This window comes from Chenopodium quinoa, unplaced genomic scaffold, assembly GCF_001683475.1.
Source record: "Chenopodium quinoa cultivar QQ74 unplaced genomic scaffold, ASM168347v1, whole genome shotgun sequence".
Taxonomy (NCBI): Eukaryota; Viridiplantae; Streptophyta; class Magnoliopsida; order Caryophyllales; family Amaranthaceae; genus Chenopodium; species Chenopodium quinoa.
In genome coordinates this window covers 891,913-911,673 of record NW_018743212.1, presented here as the reverse complement: position 1 = coordinate 911,673, position 19,761 = coordinate 891,913, and positions in this window count along the sequence as shown.

The window sequence follows — 19,761 nt, the reverse complement described above, 5'->3', positions numbered from 1 at the left end:
AACTTATCATGTTTTCTATTAATCATAACATATATTAATCTCAAACCCTTAATCCTCCTCAATTACTCACACCAAATCAGAAATTTCTTCTCCTTTAGTTCCCTTGAAACCCACGTACTCTTCCTCTTCCAAGTTCTTTGCTTCTTTTCCTAGCTTTCACTCGTACAAACACCGACCTTGCTTCCTCTTATGCGTACAACAACCAAAGCCGAACCCGCCACCACTGTCGCCCTCTTTCCTCCACCTACTGCTGCTGTCGTAAGTTGCTGCCGCAAGATAGGTGTTCCTTAGTTGCTCTTTGTTTCCCTCCTTGCCGTACATGCATCGTAATAAAAAAAGTTAAAAAAAAAAAAAAAAAAAAAAAACCGTCCATCTTATTTCATACTATTACGTACTGTACTATGTTCTTTTGGTTAAAGTACTATGTTCCTTATTGCTAATACTTTACTCTCTTATTATAACTATGAAATTATTATAAATTATTGTGTTGAAATTAAAACAAAGTTATTATTGTTTTTAAAGTAATACAAGTTTGATGGTTTGGTAATTCATGCACAAGTAGAATGGTGTTTATGGTTTTGTGTTATTTTGTTAACCTTATATTGATTAAGGTTATTTTATTGTGTAGGAGGATTCCCTTGATCGTGGTCAAGTGTAGTAGTCGTAGCTTAATTGTTCTCGTGATCAAGGTACGTATAGGTGGCTTGGTCCTTGATACAAGTTTGAATGCATGTTTTGGTAAAGGTTTATTGTAATGATTATTCGAATAAATGATGAATATGAAAGATTGAAGTTAATGGTTTTCATGTTGAGTTAAAATATAAATTTTACGATTTAAAGGTTTGATCTTTAAAAGTGTAGTTTAACTTAATAAAAGTTGTTTATGGATCACCGGATTTCAAGATATTGAATTAAAAGAATTAATTTAAACTTGTAACTCGTTATGGTCCTAAGTATCTATTATTTTAATTGTCCCTTTACTCGGGACTGGTTAAGTAAGACCGTGAACTTTGTATGATCTGGTCTTTCCTCGAGTATAGTTTAACTTGCTTGGGGGGGGGTGCACACTTAGGTGAGGAAAATTGATTTTGGAAATTCATCTTAAATTGGAAATCTATTGGTGTGGAAAGTTTCTATTAATGGATGTTACTACTTTTGGATGGTTTAAATTTTAGAAAGTCCAATTTTGGAAAGTGACTTATAGCAAGTTTTAATTGGAATAATTGTTTCAAAAGCATGTTTGTCTAATAAAAGCATTTATATGCCTTGCACTTATATGTACTTAGCGTTTTTGCTAATCCGGTTTCTTTTTGTTTTGGTTTGCCCTGTTTACCATTATTGGTAAGCAGTTTTGATTTCAGGCGTGGACTTGATCGTGCGCATACTTAAGTCGGGATTGAGATCACCTAGTTAGGAATTTACTCACTCATGAGTCAGACTTGCTTATTTATTTGGAGTATTATCGAATTATATATTACGATTTTATAATATTAATAAAAGTCAGTTATATTCCGCTGCGATTTTTAGTAGTTAAATAAGCCTTACGTTTTCACGTGGCGGTAATACGCCCAAGTCTATCTCTACGATATTTTATACGTATAAATATAGTATTTATGTAGAGGGAGATTCGGAGGTGTTACATCCACCTTTACCGCCCTTCCCCAACCACCCTGTTGCCCTTCCCAACTTCCGTAGCCACCCCATTCACCAACCACGACCACCCACCCTCATTCTTCACCTTCACCCACGAAATCGAGACGGTCGTACTTGTTGACATACACATCGCCATAAAATAGTGAAAATGATGGCAAACAAACTATTGGACGGTAGAGAAGATCAGAGGGAGGGACAGAAAATTTTCTTCATATTTCGAAATTCCTGGTTTTCGGGATTTTAATTGGGGGTTTGGGGTTTGATTTGGGGAATTTTGATTTGGGGGCTTGGGGATTGATTTGGGGATTTTAAACTCGATATCATCTGAGCTTTTTTCCTTCATCTCTTTGCTAAGTGTTTCAGGTTTCTAGGGTTTCGATGTGGGTGGATTGTTGTTGCTGGTTGATGGCGAGGTGGAGAGAGAGCAGCAACAAGGGTTTGGAGCGATAATGAGGATGCTGCTGTCTTGAGGTTGTGCGTGAGAAGGTGTGGCTGATTGGTGGTTGTTTGTTGCAGGTTGGTGCTTGATTGGTTGCGCAGGGTGGAGGTGCGCGGGCTGAGAGAGGAGGTGCGGTGTTTTGTGTGGTGGCTGCATTGGTTGGAGTTGCGAGGATTTCCGAGTGTTGGCCGAAAAGAGAGGGAAAGGGGACTAGTTGGCCGGAAAAGGGGAATTAAGGTTGCCGAAATCCATGGGGGACTTGGTTGTGGCTTAGGGGAAGGTGGGTCATGGGTGGTTACGTTACTGATTAAAAAATTACCTGAATAACATTTTGGACAAATCAAATTGTGACATGTGTAAAATAAACTTAATAAAAAAATTTACCTCTTCAACCGGTTGCTGGTCACCCGGGACCATTCTGAGCGGATTAGGTATAAAGGTGGGAATATTAAAAAAAAAAAAAAAAAAAAAACACTCAAAAGGTGGGATTGTTCCCATCAAATTTTCCAATAAAATAAGAATGGTATTTGGTGTAAGGGTTTACCGTTTACAAAAGTGAAATCTAGTTCGTTCATTAGCAGGTCGGGTCAATTTCTACATACTATGAAATTATGAATTTAGAATATGGGTTAATTAAGTTTGGGTTGATAACATGCTGGGTCAATATTTGTTTAGGTGAACTTGGGTCACGGGTCTTTGTAAGTCAGGTCATATCAGGTTTTTTTGGGTCCAATAAGTTTTGGGTTCTTTACGGGCTGGTGTAGTCAGGTCAACATTTTTCATTTTTCGGGTTTACATGGGTCATTGGAATTTTGGGTCGACGGACAGGTCAGGTTCAGTTCTTTATATGATGAACTTCAAACCCTAATCTCTTCTTCACACTTCACTCAACCTCCTCTTTCTCTCGTTTGTTTTCTATTTCCTCCCTTTTGCAGTCCCTCAGTTCGCACCTCTTCCGCATCTCTCATGGATTTAACGCCTCTTTACCTTGCTCTTTTCGCAACTGATGATAAAATTGAGCAAGGTTTAATTCTAGCCTTCTTGGATGCCTTTGAATCTGGGTCGTCGTCGTGGCCTGGATTGTTGTACAATTCCGGCAAAGGTCGTGATTGCCTGAGTCCCAAATCGGTCGCCGCGCTCGGTTTAGTGGTTAGATCTAGGGCTTCTAACAACTCTTATCAAATCCCCTTGTCGGTTCCGGCGAGGGTGAAGTGGGTCGGTTAAATTCATGTTTTCTCGGGGAAAAAAAAAACAACGGTCGAGGTGACAGAGGGTCTGACACCATGAACGGTGGTGTTAGGGTTAGGGTTCCAGCAAGGAACTACGGCCAGAACGGAGGAATTAGGGTTAGGTTCTAGGTCTGGGTTTAGTCGTCCTTCCCTGAACAAACCCAGATCTACGGCCAAACCCCCTCTTGTTCGTAGGGTTGCTTTAACTCAATAACGAAGAATTCGTGGACCTCCAAACAAAATAATGTGCGATGATGAATTCGACGAGGAGTCCCCCTCTGACTTGCTGCTTAAACGAAATGGATTAGGTAACTGTTTTTATGAAACCCCAATTCAGTTTAGGAAAAATTCATGGGAATAATCCCACCTTTGGGGCGTTTTTTTTTAAATAATCCCACCTTTGGGATTTATTTAAATAATCCCATCTTTACCCCCCGATCTTTTTTAATGGTCCCAACCAGTCAAGTAACCAGTTATAATAAGTTACCTGACACGTGGCGACCTGTGATTGGTCAGAAAAAAATAAAAAAAAAAACAGAAAAAAAATAACAAAAAATAAAAATATTTTCCACTTTCCTCTTTCCTTTTCCCCTGCCCTTACCCTCTTTCCTCCCCCTCACGGCCTCACCTCCATGAATTCCGACACACTCCCAGCCACCCCATCCACCTTTACCGCCCTTCCCCAACCACCCTGTTGCCCTTCCTAACTTCCGTAGCCACCCCATTTACCAACCATGACCACCCACCCTCATTCTTCACCTTCACCCACAAAATCGAGACGGCCGTACTTGTCGACATACACATCGCCGTAAAATAGTGAAAATGACGGCAAACAAACTATCGGATGGTAGAGAAGATCAGAGGGAGGGATAGAAAATTTTCTTCGTATTTCAAAATTCCTGGTTTTCGGGATTTTAATTGGGAGTTTGGGGTTTAATTTGGGGAATTTTGATTTGGGGGTTTGGGGATTGATTTGGGGATTTTAAACTCGATATCATTTGAGCTTTTTTCCTTCATCTCTTTGCTAAGTGTTTCGGGTTTCTAGGGTTTCGATGTGGGTGGAATGTTGTTGCTAGCTGATGGCGAGGTGGAGAGAGAGCGGCAGCAAAGGTTTGGAGCAATAATGGGGTTGCTGCTATCTTGAGGTTGTGCGTGAGAAGGTGTGGCTGATTGGTGGTTGTTTGTTGTAGGTTGGTGCTTGATTGGTTGCGTAGGGTGGAGGTGCGCAGGCTGGGAAAGGAGGTGCGGTGTTTTGTGTGGTGGCTGCATTGGTTGGAGTTGCGAGGATTTTCGAGTGTTGGCCGGAAAGAGAGGGAAGGAGGACTAGTTGGCCGGAAAAGGGGAATTGAGGTTGTCGGAATCCATGGGAGGCTTGGTTGTGGCTTAGGGGAAGGTGGGTCATGGGTGGTTACGTTACTGATTTCCTCCTTTTTGTTTTGTTAAAAAAAATTGAAAAAAAATTACCTAAAGAACTTTTTGGACAAATCAAATTGTGACACGTGTAAAATAAACTTTAAAAAAAAAATACCTCTTCAACCGGTTACTGGTCATCCGGGACCATCTCTAAGCGGATTGGGTATAAAGGTGGGATTATTAAAAACAAACGCTCAAAAGGTGGGACTATTCCCATCAATTTTTCCAATAAAATAAGAATGGTATTTGGTGTAAGGGTTTACCGTTTACAAAAGTGAAATTTAGTTTGTTCATTAGCAGGTCGGGTTAATTTCTACATACTATGAAATTATGAATTTAGGATATGGGTTAATTAAGTTTGGGTTGATAACATGCCGGGTCAATATTTGTTTAGGTGAACTTGGGCCACGGGTCTTTGTAAGTCAGGTCATATTAGGTTTTTTTTGGGTCCAATAAGTTTTGGGTTCTTTACGGGCTGGTGCAGATTAGGTCAACATTTTTTATTTTTCGGGTTTATATGGGTTATTGGAATTTTGGGTCGACGGACAGGTCAGGTTCAGTTCTTTATATGTCTGGTCACATCTAAGGGTGAACAAACCGAGTACCCAATCAAAATTTTAGGACCCGGACCCGAAATTGGTTGGAACCGAATCCTAAAATTCGGAATCGGAATTGAAATTGGTTCAACCAGATCCTAAAATTTAGGAATTGGAATTGGAACCATCGGGTACTGGTTCCGGTTCCGGGTACCCACTTATGTATGTAATTGTTAAAATATAATACAAATTATAATACTTATTTTAGTTAGGTTCTTTTTAACGTTTAATACTTATATTTATATATGCATTAAGCTATTTGTATTTATGTTAGGTATTAATAATACTATTTTATTTTACAGATGAGATACATTCAACATATTTTTATTATTTAATATTTATTTAGTTTAGCATATATTTGGTAACCAGGTACCCAACCGGTTCCGGTTCCAAAAATTGAAATTGGTTATAACCGGGTCCTTAATTTATTACCCGGAATTGGAACCACCGGATTTCGGGTATCCGATTTCAATTCCGGATACCCGGAATTTTTGCTCACCCCTAGTCACATTGGGTGTCTACTAAGGCAAAAAATAATTTCAGTAAAAATAATATTATTTTTACTTCACCTTTAAAAAATAATATTCAGTAAAAATAATTTCAGTTTAGTAAAAATCCGTAAATATAAAGAAGAAATATAATAGAGATTCAGTAAAATTAATTTCAATTCACTAAAAATAAGTTCAGGTCAGCAAAAATAATTTCAGTTCAGTAAAAATCAGTAAATATAAAGTAAAAATATAATAGAGATTAAGTAAAAATAATTTCAATTCAGCAAATATAGTTTAATTCAGTAAAAATAATTTAACTTGACTAAAAATAATTTCACTTCAGCGAAAGGAGGCTAAGAGGTCCCACAAATCGGAGCTCCAGCTTTGCTTGCGTTCTTCAGCGGCGCTCGCCGGACGTATCATTCATCCTGCTCCTAACTGCCGTTACTAAGTCACAATCTGGAAGCTTCCATTACTAAGTGCCGCTCAGCAAAAAATTTAGGTTTGTAGGCTTTCTTCCTCATTACCTCCATTTATATCCGTTTTTTTAGTTGTTTAATTTACTCACCAAATTTCTTATGGATTCTTGATTTCTTACAATTAGGGTTTATACTAAGATGAGCATGAGCGAGAACGTAGCATCATCATCTCAAAGATCAGCAAAGAGACCGAGGATTCTTGAGTTTGGGTAATACACTATTCTTCTCTTTTACTTTATACTGAGTACCATTAGATCTATGATTATTTATGTATTTATTGTTAGCACATTTTCAATGATGATTATAACGAATTAATAGTGTTGTTTGAATTTATTTATTATGTTGTTTGAATTTTGTTATTAACATTTTCATTATTTATTTATCAGGGGCAATTCTGGCTTTTGGTTCATATGGGATGGTCTTCCTTACAGTGAGACCATTCCTCAACTTCCCCTGAGACAAAATCCAGGTTATTACTAATTACTTTTTGCAGGTTTAATTGCATTATTATTTAGTTCTATGAAATATTAATGTTAGTCGTTATTTCGTAATTAAAGTGCATAATCCTCAAGTATTGGACCCATTTTTTATTATTAACTAGTTGTTGGAGCGCGTGCCCCCCTAATTTAATCTTCGTGGCTGTGATCGTATTTCGTAGTTTGGGGTGTTATTAACATGCTGATTAGGGGAGCCTAATTTAATGTATTGTTAAAAGAGCTTGATGTATTGTCAAAAGGTAAGTGGTTGGAATTATTGGCTCATTAGCTGATTCGAGGTTTGTTACTTGATTATTTTACATTGCTATGCTCTTTGGTTGATTTATTCTTCTATTTTGGAATTAGTCAGTCTGATGTCATCACTATATATATACGCGTATATATCTACATATATATACGTATAACTATACGTATATATACGTGTGTCTATACGTATATATATACGTGTATATATGTATGTGTGTGTGTATATATATATATATATATTGAAAGCAGTGCTCTGCCATTGAAAGTCTGTCTAATTATTAGTTACATCAAATGTGGTTTACGAGCTTGGAATGTTTTATTCGTTGCTATTTATAGGTTTCTGACTTTGCTTAGTAATCTCTTGCTTCTAGTTGATTAGCTATTAGTATATTGGCTAGCTAGTTGACCTTGCTTAGTAATCTCTTGATTCTGATCCCTTTCGTCTTGAAGTACTCCCTTCATTTGGTGGTGTTTATTCTAATAAAATTAGGACTCCAGAAGAATTTTAATGCCTGTAAATTTATTGTATAACTGTATAGACTCACTATATTTCTCCGGGAAGTAATTATGAGTCGACTAAACAATGCATTAAGTATTTATGTATATCTGATGAGAGTTGAGAAAGTAATTCGAAACCATGTATATAATAACTAACCATTCCATTTATAACAAGACTTGTGACTAACTTGCTGCTAAATGAGAAAAAAGTATGAATTTAGTTATAGGGAGTTGGGTTCCCAAGATTCTCAACTATATAACGTACGAGTATGTATTAGACTCTAATGTGTTGATATGTGATGGGAACAATAAAGTTTAGAGCATGTCTTAGACTCTAATGTGCTGATTTGATTATTTAATCTACCTTTAGTAAGAGTAGATGCTATTATATAATCTTGGGATAGACTTGCACTATTAAAAAATTGCAGAAAGCATTAATGTTAAACCTTTATTCTGTCTTTACAAGATCTGCTGATTTGTAGTTTTTGGATTTACCTGCATTTAGGTACATATATGAGGCATGTGGGCTAACCCTCTTCTCACCCCCTCCCCTTCCTGTATTTCTTCCCTGTTCTCAATATTCTCATTTTTTTTCCTGCTTTTTCAACGTGTCCCTTCTCAGTGTGGACATGGTCCTTTCTGCAGATATATTAGTAGGATATACAGTGCCGGGATTCTGAGATTCTTTGAGGCTACCAATGACACATTCTAATTATTCCGACATACAACTACAAACAAGAACTCTCTAAATTAATGTAGCTGTAAAAATTCTCTAATTGATGGTGATAATGGAGTCTGCAAATGCATGCCCGTTTTAGTTTTTACTCTATTGTAAATGTGCAGGATCAATTTACATTAATAGAAAATAGAAAATAAAGTGGGCATAAGCATAACCCTGATATAGCTTAAAAATATTCTTCCCGCCACTCATTCTTGGAAATGGTTTTTAACACTACTGTTTATTTTCTCACCTAGGTTTCTTTTATCTTATGTTTAAAGAGGTGCCCAAGGACACTTAACTCAGCTGCCTATCTTTAGTCTAAGCCCACCTAGGTGAGTGCTCCCTTTTCCCCTATGAGGCTATGAGCTTTTCATCTTGCAACCTCAAGATCAAAAAGTGGGTGCATTCCCCAATGCCCCTCCTTGTTGCTGCTCTCATTTTTGTCCACAAATGGGGTTGTGAACATGGCTTAGAGGAGTGTTGAAATCACTACTCTTTATTGTCTGTCCCCATATAGGGAATGTTCACTTGTTGACTTTACCTAATTCTTGATCCTAATTACTAGCTCCATTCTTTGAAGATCTATGTAATGAACCGACTTAGCTGAGGGGTATTATAGGTAGCTTAGTATGTTGGTAGTCATCAAATGTAGTACATAAGGGAAATTATGCAAGGAATCAAGAGATGCCTCATGGGCTATAAAGAAGACAGACCATCTAGAATCATCTTAGAAATTGTAAATAAATAGGGAGAGGGAAGGAAGGGAGGATAGGCAGAAAATTGTATTAGGGAAACCTAGAGAGAGTTATGGCCTCAAGCCATTGTTAGAGAGTGATATCCTCAAGCTATTTAGAGAGTGATAGCCTCAAGCTATTAACCCTATCATTTTGTAACCCTTCCACCATTCTCAATCAATATTAAAGCTTCCATCTTTAGTAGTTCCTTATATTCAATCAATCTTCAGAAAATCAGATTATATAGTTAACTCAAACAATCAATCTTTTCTCTTTATTTGACTGTTATTAGCGTGAGAATTATCAGTCTATTACAATTTACCCACTTATTATAGACGCACGGATTTAGGCAAGAGAGGAGAGAGTACAACTTTCGGGGAACAAGTTTATTCATGAAGGGGAAAGAGAGTGTAGGTTTTAAATATATGATAAGAAAACAATAATTATATATGTATTTGTCTTAGTTTATTTGCTTAGAATCATTAGGGCTTCTTTGGTATCACTGTAGTTTACAGGTTTTTGGTTTCCAAAGTCAAATGACATATTTCATAAAACGAATAAAAATTAGTGAATCTAATTAGAATCATCATGATTTTGAATACTGACAACAAAAAAGAGCAAGCCACCTTTTCTGGTTTCTTGTTTTTAGTTTATATATATAAAAAAAAAAAAAAAAATCAACAAAAAAGAAAGACTAAAACAAACAGACCCTTAATTATTTCAATGGCTGTAGGTTTGTTGTTTTGTTTCCTTGTGGTTAGTTACTACACATACATTCTTAAGGGAATGCTGAAATTATGCATTGGAGGTGGTTATCTTAGATCTGTGAACAATGACAGACCTTGATGTCAAATTTACTTGCTGCCTCACCTGTCTTGATCCTTCAAGTTAGTTTTGGCATTTACTATGTCAAAAGACATGGTTAAGTTGTTTATGAAGTAATTTGAGATTGTGGTGGATTAGTAGGTTAGCTGAGATCCATCTGAATTAGCAAGCTATTTTCCTATAGGTAATATGTTGTTGATTATGCATGATAGCAATTTTCATTTAGTAATTATTTAAAATTGTATCAATTAAGCTGTTATGATATTCAACTAACAATGTAAACATTTCAAACTAATACTTATTTAGCAATGATTTTATTTGCTTAAACAGTATCATGTGCTTTTACGGCAACAACCCGTCAAGTGGAATATGATATGAGAATTCGATGGGCTCAAGCAGAACCCCCTTCTAAACTTGATCCGGGTCCTCTTCTTGATCATGATGAGTGGGAAAGGAGACTCAAAGAGAAATTTCCAAACCATGTTGGTTTGTGGAAACCAAAGGAGCTTCTGGATCAAATTTTGCATGAGGATCTTGAAAATCCAGATAGAGAAGATAGGGTAGGATGCCCCTATGTACGTGGCCTTATCCATGAAACACATGCAAGTGTAGTGGTACCTTCTGGACATTTGAATATGGATGAAGTGAGGAAGATACTTTCCTATCGAATTCCAATCATTGCTGTAATTGATCTCCTAAGTGGTTATCCAGATTATGCTGAAAAGCCATATACAGGGTTGGATGAATACGATAATCCGAAACAAATAGTTTTACAAAGGGTTCCGGGTCGTCGCACTCATGCTGTAGTGTTGGTTGGGATTTATGAAGCAGGAGCTGACAATCTATATGGGCTTAAACCAGATACTTACTGGATTTACCAAAATTCACCCCCCAAGAAACCTCCTACTACGAAGCCGGAAAGACCTAGTCTCCTTGGCGATGGCTTTAATATACTGCACCAAAGGGTGGTACTTGAATTGTATTACTCTGTCACCTTTCCACCAAGTGTTTTGGCACGCTCTGGTGAAATTGAGAAATTACAACGTCGACACAACACCATTCGCCAACGCAGAAGAGAAGAAAAGGAGGTATATTTGGCTCATCGAGGTCCTCAATAGCCGTGACTCCGTGAGGAAAGTTTATATTCCTTCTCTACTCATGTGTATTGATTTGAGATCGTGTAGCCTTGAAACTTTGGAAGTGTGCTTAAATTTTGATGTTACCTGTGAGTTTGGCTGTCTTTTTTGAGGTATTATAACTCTGGGGAGTTGATTGAAAATGTCTCCTCGGCTGATTTTGGTGACTTTGTTGCAATGTGCGAGCCTGTGCTGGGTGCTTGATGTCTGTGCAGATGGTTTTACAGTGTTGCTGTGACTTAACCTTGTGCAGTTATTACAGGCTTACATTTTTCCGTGATTTAAGCTGTGTAGTATGTTGCTGGTTGCCTGTTTTGCTATGCCTTTAATTTTTTTTGCAGGCACTGTGATAATACTAATTAGTGAACTAGTAGTGTTGAATTTTCATATCTACATACTGTTGGAGAAAATTCTTTTGTGTACATGATCGCCTTATGGCGTTTTGATCTTAATCAATCTACAAATGCTCATATCAACTGTTTGGTTTATATGCATCTTTAGAGCTGAGCGTATTAATAATTGATACATTGCTACATTTAAGTAACACCACCAGACAAATATTCCTTCAAATTTTCTTGTTTGTGGGATGAATATTTTTCTTAAATGTTACTCCATGTTATTGTTAGTAATTTAGAGTGTATGTGGGAGAGCCCTCTCCAAGGGGTGCCGCGCCCGCGGTGGCTTGGGAGAGCCCTCTTCCAGCCCGCGGCCAGCCTTTTCTAGAGTTCAGAAGGGCGAAATACATTTCACCTGTCCGTGCCTGCGGCCCAGATTGCCGCGCCCAGATTCTTTTCCTTTGTTACAGTCTCAAATACTGGTTATTATAGAAGCAGAAATCACAGAACAATTATGTCGATTACTTGCAAGGTTGGACTTGAAAGCAGAGTTGTAAAAACCACAGTAATAAAAACCATAGCTCGGCTTGATCAAAGTCTAAAGGAATTGCTCGTAAGCATAAGCCAAAATGTACGCGGTAATACATGTAAATGTGTTGTAGGTTTGGGTGTTGAGAAAGAGTTTAGACCATCCTCTAGTGCTGATGTTGTCAGATGTAGTCTTCTGAGTTTTTGAAAGAGTTGCAATACTGAAGCTTTGTTATGGCACCAGTTGTCTGATCATCCAGCTGCTGCAGCTGAAAACAGCGCCTTGCTCACTGTCCAACTTTTTCCAACTCCGAGGGTTATCCTTCGTGGGTGTTGGGATCAGGCACTGTCTCGAGGCGTTGGAGAGGGATTACGGGATCAAGTGTAGGAACGCTGTTGATTTAAGCCAGTTGGCCTCGACTATTAAGGAGAAGAAGTGTATAAAGGGTATGGTCTCCTGGATTTAGTGAAAGAGCTGTGTTTTTCTGATGTGAAGAAGCATTTGATGCATAGTTTTACAGCTGCAGCTCTGAGTAATTGGGGTGTTACCACATTATCCCTGAAACAGATTGAAGCTGCCACTTCAGATGCTTCCATATGCTTTTATTTAGGCAATGACTTGTTCAGAGGGTACATAGGTTCTACTCCATTTGAAAACTGATTACGTGACCTATTCAGATTGTTTACAAGTATTATGTATTATTAAGATTGTAACTTAATTTGATATCATTTGATTATACTTCTTCAAAGTTCAGATGACTTTGATTATGTTCTTTTATTAGGCTATGAGTTGTGTGGAGGTTATACGGCTTCTTCGTAGTTTTATTTCTTATATTATCTGTAATATGAAGCATAGAACATAAACACGAATGAAATACAAAATCTCAAAAAAACATTTTGTTCAGCGCGAATAATGCATAAACTTTGCATTACAAAAGTGTACCACTTAAAAGAGAGGCCAAATTTTAAATACTTCCTTTGTTTCATATTAAATGTATTACTCGTATTTTGTAAAACACGGACCTTTAGACAAATTTTGGAGAGAGATAGAGAGAATATATTTACTAAAATAAAAAGTGATGCATCTAATTTGAAACTTCGTCATTTAGAAAATTATGCATCTAAAACGAAACAAAGAAAGTAGAAAAGGCATGAAACAATGTAAAATCATGTTATTAACTGAATTGACAAAAAGTCCCACATCGGTCAGATACAAAAAAAATACTGTGTTATAAACCAAGACAAGCAGACAATAGGATACAGCCTTACTTGAACAAGATCTGTTCTATAGGATCATATCGTACCTTTGTAACCTTGAGTTCTAAGGAGACAGAAAACCAAGTCTAGTGGATGAATTATGATTGTTCGATCACAACGTGATTAACGACAACCACTGATCTTCGAATCACTGGTGCAGTAGAGGACCGTTCTCCAGTTCCTTGTATGTTTTATCCAATGTATATCTATCTTTTCTTTTGGGTAACAAAAATGGAGTTTCAAATGGTTTGAAAAAACAATAGCATCACGTAGAAGAATTTAAGAACGCCTAAATCCTTCATATAGAAGCATTTGCACAAATATGCTTTGAAACGAACAATAGCATCATGAGAAGAACTTGCAATAATCAAGTCGTCTACATAGACAAGCACATGCAATGAGACACCACCCTGAACATAACTGAATAGAGAATAATCAGCATAAGATGGTTTAAAACCAAAGTGTCGCAAAACGCTCGATAGCTTAGCGAACCATTGACACGGAGCCTGTTTCACACCATAAAGAGACTTTCTCAACTTACAAACTTTCCTCAGAACTGGATTACCATAGCCCGGCGGAAAATGCATATAAACCTCCTCATCCAAATCACCTTGAAGAAAAGCATTATGAACATTCATCTGATGCAATTCCCATTTCAAAGAAACAACAACAGGAAGAAAAAGACGTACCGTACCCATCTTAGCAACAGAAGCAAATGTTTCATTATAATCAACACCTTCAACTTGTCGATTGCCATGAACAACTAAACGCACGTTCAAACGCTCCACTTTAGACTTGTCGATATATTTTATTTTATATACTTAACCACTGCCAATCGCTTTCTTGATGGGAGGAAGATCCTCAACGGTCCACGAACCATCACTACTAGAAACAGGCCGATTTTTGACGGACCATTTCCGACGGACATGTTTTCCGTCGGAAATTTACGACGGATTTTTATTCCGTCGGAAATTTACGACGGATTTCCTACGGAATAAAAATCCGTTGAAATTTATGGGCCTTCCGACGGATTATTTCGTCGGAACCGTAATGTTTCGACGGAAATAAAATCCGTCTGAGATTTCCGACAGAATATTCAGTCGAAACAATCATTTTCCGGCGAAAAATAAATCCGTCAGAACTTTTCGACGGAATATTCCGTCGGAATATAATAAAATAATAAAAAAAAACTAACCCTAAAAACCCTTAAAAAACCCGGTTCTCCTCCTCCCCCTTTTATTTCCCATTTCTCTCTCCTCTCCTCATCTGCCCGCCTCCATCTCTTCTCCTCTCTCTCTCTCTCTCCTCATTTCTCTTCTCCTTCCTCCTGCTCCTTTTCTCTTCTCTCTTTTCATTTTTTTCTTTTCCTCCTCTTCCTTTTCTCTTCTCTCTCCGCATCCCTCACCGGCCATAGCACCGACCTATCACCGAGCATAGTAACACGTATTTTCTCTCTCCTCCCCTCTCTCAAGCCTATCACCGGCCATAGCAACACCGAGTAACCACCGTCGCGAGGCACTGCACCAGTCTCAAGGTTTTTCTTTTTTTTTTTTTAGATCTTGTAATTTAGGTATGGAATTGTAATATTAGTTTATAAAATTTATGATAAAATTGTATATTAATTTATTTCTTTAAATTTTCGTTTGTTAGTTATCGTTTTTGTTAATTTTTTTTATTGAAATTCTGATTAATATGTAGATCTAGTTTTTATTTTATTTTTTGTGTGGTAAAATTTTATTATGTTGTATTAATTTTCGTATTTTTGGGGTTAATTTTCGGTTTTTTAGGGTTAATTTCGGTTTTTACTGAATTTTTGGAATGGTGGTGGTGTGTGGTGGTGTCGGTGGTGGTGGGGTAGGGTGGGTTGTTATGGTGGGGTGGTGTCGGTGGGTTGTTGTGGTGGTGTCTGGTTTCGTATTGGGGTGGGAATGTGGTGGGTCTGGGGTGGGTAGGGGGGCAGGGGGCTGGTGGGTAGGGGGGCAGGGGGTGGGCTGGTGGGTAGGGGACCAGGGGATGGGCCGGTGGTGTCGGTTTAAGAGTGGTGGCAGGGGGTGGGCTGGTGGGTAGGGGGCAGGGGGTGGGCTGGTGGTGTCGGTTTAAGGGTGGTGGGTTCAGGTAAGGTGGGTGGGTGGGTTTAGGCTAAGGCTGGTGGTGGGGGTGGTGGGTGGGGCTGGTAGGGGTATGGGTGGGTAGGGGGGCAGGGGGTGGGCTGGTGGTAGGGGTGGTGGCTGGATAGGGTGGTAGGGGTGGTGCTAGGTTTTTTTTTTTTTTAATGCTATTTCCGACGGAATTCCCGTCGGAAGTTTCCGGCGTATTTGTATTCCGTCGGAAATTTCCGATGGACTTTCCGATGACCGGAATTCCTCTTCCGACGACGATATTCCGTCGGAACAGTGTTTTCGGACGGAAAAGGCCGTTTTTCCAACAAAAGTTTTCTGACAACCCGTACCGACGGAAATTCTGTCTGAAACGGCCTTTTCCGACGGATTTCAGGGTGTTTTCGACGGAATTTGGCCGTCGGAAATGGCCTGTTTTCTAGTAGTGCATTTCTCTCTAAGGCATCAATCTCATCTTGCATCGCCTTTGCACCAACCGGCACATTTAACTGCCTCTTTAAATAAAGACGGTTCCTTTCCCTTCGTAATTGCCATCAGAAAACACCTATGTCTCAAAGAAAAATTATTATATTCAACATGACAAGCTATAGGAAAGGTTTACCTAAAGAACGAGATTGTGAAGGGGCGACAATTGACGAAGAAGTGGGGTCTATATTTTCCGTAATGAATGTGTTTGTAACATAATGACGCATCCACGAAGGTGGTCGTTTCTTACGTTGACCACGACTAAGATTTTCCGTCGAACTCCCACTCAAATTCAAAGGCGTAACATATTATCTTCATCATAATTAATTTGCTCTATTACCGTACTCGAACTGGAAACCGCATGTGAATCACCACACGCAAGAAACAACCCACACACTGCACTTGCGCACAAGCACCCGCCTAGCACAGACAACAACGCACATCAAGCACGCACACCAAACACCACGACGCACCATACACCGAACCTCGACCAATCCAGTGCAGCACACACCACACTTGTAAATAAACGTAGCAGAAATTTGGGAATAAAAACCCTAATTTCGACTACACCCAATTATATGGAAAAATTAAAAAAAAATAAAAATTAAGCCCTAATCTCACAAATTTGCAGAAAAATAAAGAAGAAAAATTACGAATGTGAGAAACAAACCAGGATCGAAAAAAAATCTCTAGAAATTAGAGAGGTTGTGATACCATGTTAAACTCAAGAATATTAGGAGAAAATGACCTAACCTTGTATTGATGATCACAAAGACATATATAGTACAATACATTAGGAAACCTATCTTGCCTAAAACTCCTAAAGGATATACATCCAAATATACAATATTATCAACATAATATTAACATAACTAAACCAACTTCAAATACATGCGGGTATTAACCACTTGGTCTTTTCTTATGTTGTAGACTAATTTTTTCAAGGATTTCAAGACTGGTTCGCTTATTATCAGTAATTGTACTCGATTTTGGAGCTTTAAACTAGTAAATTTTATCCTTTTCTCTTGTAGTTTTTTTATTTCTTACATAATTAAAGTTAATTTATCTTTCTTGATCTTTTTTACTTTTTGTTGCATTTTACTTTATCCATAACATATCACTTTTCCCCACTTATTTAACAAATTAGAACTCTAAATTATATTGAGCAAATGGGAAGGGGTCTGGGACCAAGAAAAGGATAAAAAAGTTGGATAGGGAAAAGGGAGGAAATGTCGAAAATTAAGAAAATAAGTTATTGCACAATTCCTATAAAAGAATGACAATAGAAAATCAAAATAAATTTAATTTAATCAGAGTAAGAGCTTAAATTTATTACCAATATCAACACAATACAATAATCAATGAAGCAAAAATAAAAACATAACTTGTTATCCATAAAGCAAACATAACAAATTACATTATTGTAAAGTAACCAATACAATAGTTCAACAATATTATAATTATTGCAAGACAATATTTATCCACCCTTAGAAATTTATAATTAATTAAATCTACTACCTTCGTTTTATATTATTTGCTACTTTAGAATTTTTATATCAAACAAATAATATGAAACGTAATTATTTTCAATTGAATTTGAATAGATTAGATGGGCTACTAAGAAGTCTAATCTATATCAATAGTAAGAAGCAATAGAAGCCCAAATGTTTAAGGCTTATACAGTATCTATGAGTTACTCGTATGAGTGTATGACAAAGGAAAAAGATGTACAATACGACTATATATATCAGAGGTAGACCTGATCAAGTATCGCCTAGCCCGGAATTTGCCCGGGTTTGGTGACAGGATCTAGTCGTATCATCTAATCAAAAGTAATTCCTAAGTCCTCTAACTAAAGTAGATAGGGAAGTAGGGTCGAATCCACAGGGAAATAATGTTCTCTTACTCCTAATTGATTATTATAATCTAAATTATCAGGTAACCAATTTGTATTTGTATGGATTAAACTAATAATAAAACTAAGCAAATAAATCAAAGGAATAATCAATAATAAAGAGCTCTAGGGTATAGGTTCACCAATAAATAATACTCCAGGGTAAAACATACGATCAATTATCAATGCATAAATTAATCAGATTATAAAGGGTTGTCGCTACGTATTATAATCCCATAATTAATCTACTGGTATTAAATCCCATCTCTCGAATCTCGACCTAACCATTAATAGATTAACATGCCTATTGAAACTAAGCCTAAATATCAATTCTCATCTGTCGAATCTCGAATCAATATTGCAAAACTCATACAATTAAATATGCGCAAATCTAATTGCATAGCATTAAATCAATCAATAGGAAATTAACCAATCATCAACTATTAACAATAAACAATTACCCCTTCGTACTATTTATGGATCACCATAACCCTAGAATTAAACCACTCACACATATTAAAATCTAAACTAAGCAAAGCAATTAAAGAAAGCATAATAAAATCAAAGCAATTAAATTATTGAAAGTAAAGAGGGAAGAAATCGTTACCAAAATTAAAGGAAATAATGAATTGCATAAATCAAGAGTGTGTATAGAGATAAAGTGTAGAGAGAGAAAGTAAGAGGGAGAGAGAAAGAAAAGTCGTCCGTGTCAAAGACCACCTTAAACTCACTTAACAAAAGCGTATTTATACTAAACTCTTAAAGCTAATTAAAGAAAAAGTTAAAACAAAATAAAAAATCCTAACGTAAACACGCGCCCGGTCGGGCGAGGCATCGCCCGGCCGGGCGCGCCTTTTTGATCTTAAGTTCGCAGCTCGCGCCCGGTCGGGCGCGCATTCGGGCGAACCTTCGCCCTATGGTCTTCTCCCTCGCCCGGCCGGGCGCGCCTCAGGGCGAGGGCACTGCCCGGTCGGGCGGATGCTTGGGCTTACTCTTCTTCGTCCTTTGGGCCTTGTTACCTTAGCCCAATTCGTCATCCTTCTTGGATCGAATTACCCTTAATCACCGGATTGATTCCTCAAATACGGTCCTGGGCTTCGGAATACGATCATAGAAATGCGTCTCGTCTCCAATGCTCGCGGTGGCTCTACTAAGTGCCGGAAAATGTTCCAAATCTGTAGTTTCCTGTAGAATAATACCACAACTACGAAAAACACTAGAAAACACATATTAGTAATAAAATTGGCTTAAAAGAGCCAAAAATACTCCTAACTATGATCACGGGATGGGGATAAAATACTATATAAAATGAATACATCATTTGGGCAGAATTTTTTAGCTCGAAATGCGGGTTTGGGAAGGGATAATAGGCCCGAAAAAATTTCGGACGGGTTTGGGCAGTAGGTCTAGCCCGCAGGCTAGCCCGGCCCGAAAAAAATGAGGTGTCCAATAAACCCATTAAAACCCCCGATTTTGATTATAACACCAAAAACTTTTGGAATTTTATTATAACACCACTTAAAATCCCAAAAATTTGGTTTCACCACCTACTAACGGATTTTTGGATGAAAACCGTTAGTGGGGTCCACTAGGGACATGTGTCAATAAGGTATTGGCTTAAAAAAAAAAAGATAAATAAAAAGTAAAATTAAAAAAAAAAAAAAAAAAAACCCCTAAACCCTAACCCAACCACCAGCCTCACCGGCGACCGTCACTCCACTGCCGAAGACCCCCACTGCCGCCGGAACACCTTCCTTCACCGGCGCAACATCACCACCACCATCGCCCCATCACCACAGCAACAACGACAGTTCAAACAGAGCAACCCGCATCTCCACCTTCCCTCAACCACCGCAACAACCAGCTCCACCTACAACCTTCGCAGCCCATTCGACACACAAAACCACCAAAACCATCCTTCATCTCCTCCAGACCGCCGGCCAGCAATGACATCAATTCGTCGCTGCCACCGCAACTCCCCTGCGCAACTCCCATCATCACCGCACACCCCTCGCATCTCAACCCTTCTGCAATTCCGCCACACTAAACCGCAACTCCCTGTGGTTTCGACGGTAAAGGAGGGGCTGTGGTGGGTGGGGTTGATGGCCAGTGATTTCGCCAGTGAAGGAAAGGATTCCGGCGGCACTAGGGGTCTCTGGCGGTGGAGTCACGGTCGCCAGTGGCTAGGTTAGGGTTTAGGGGTTTTTC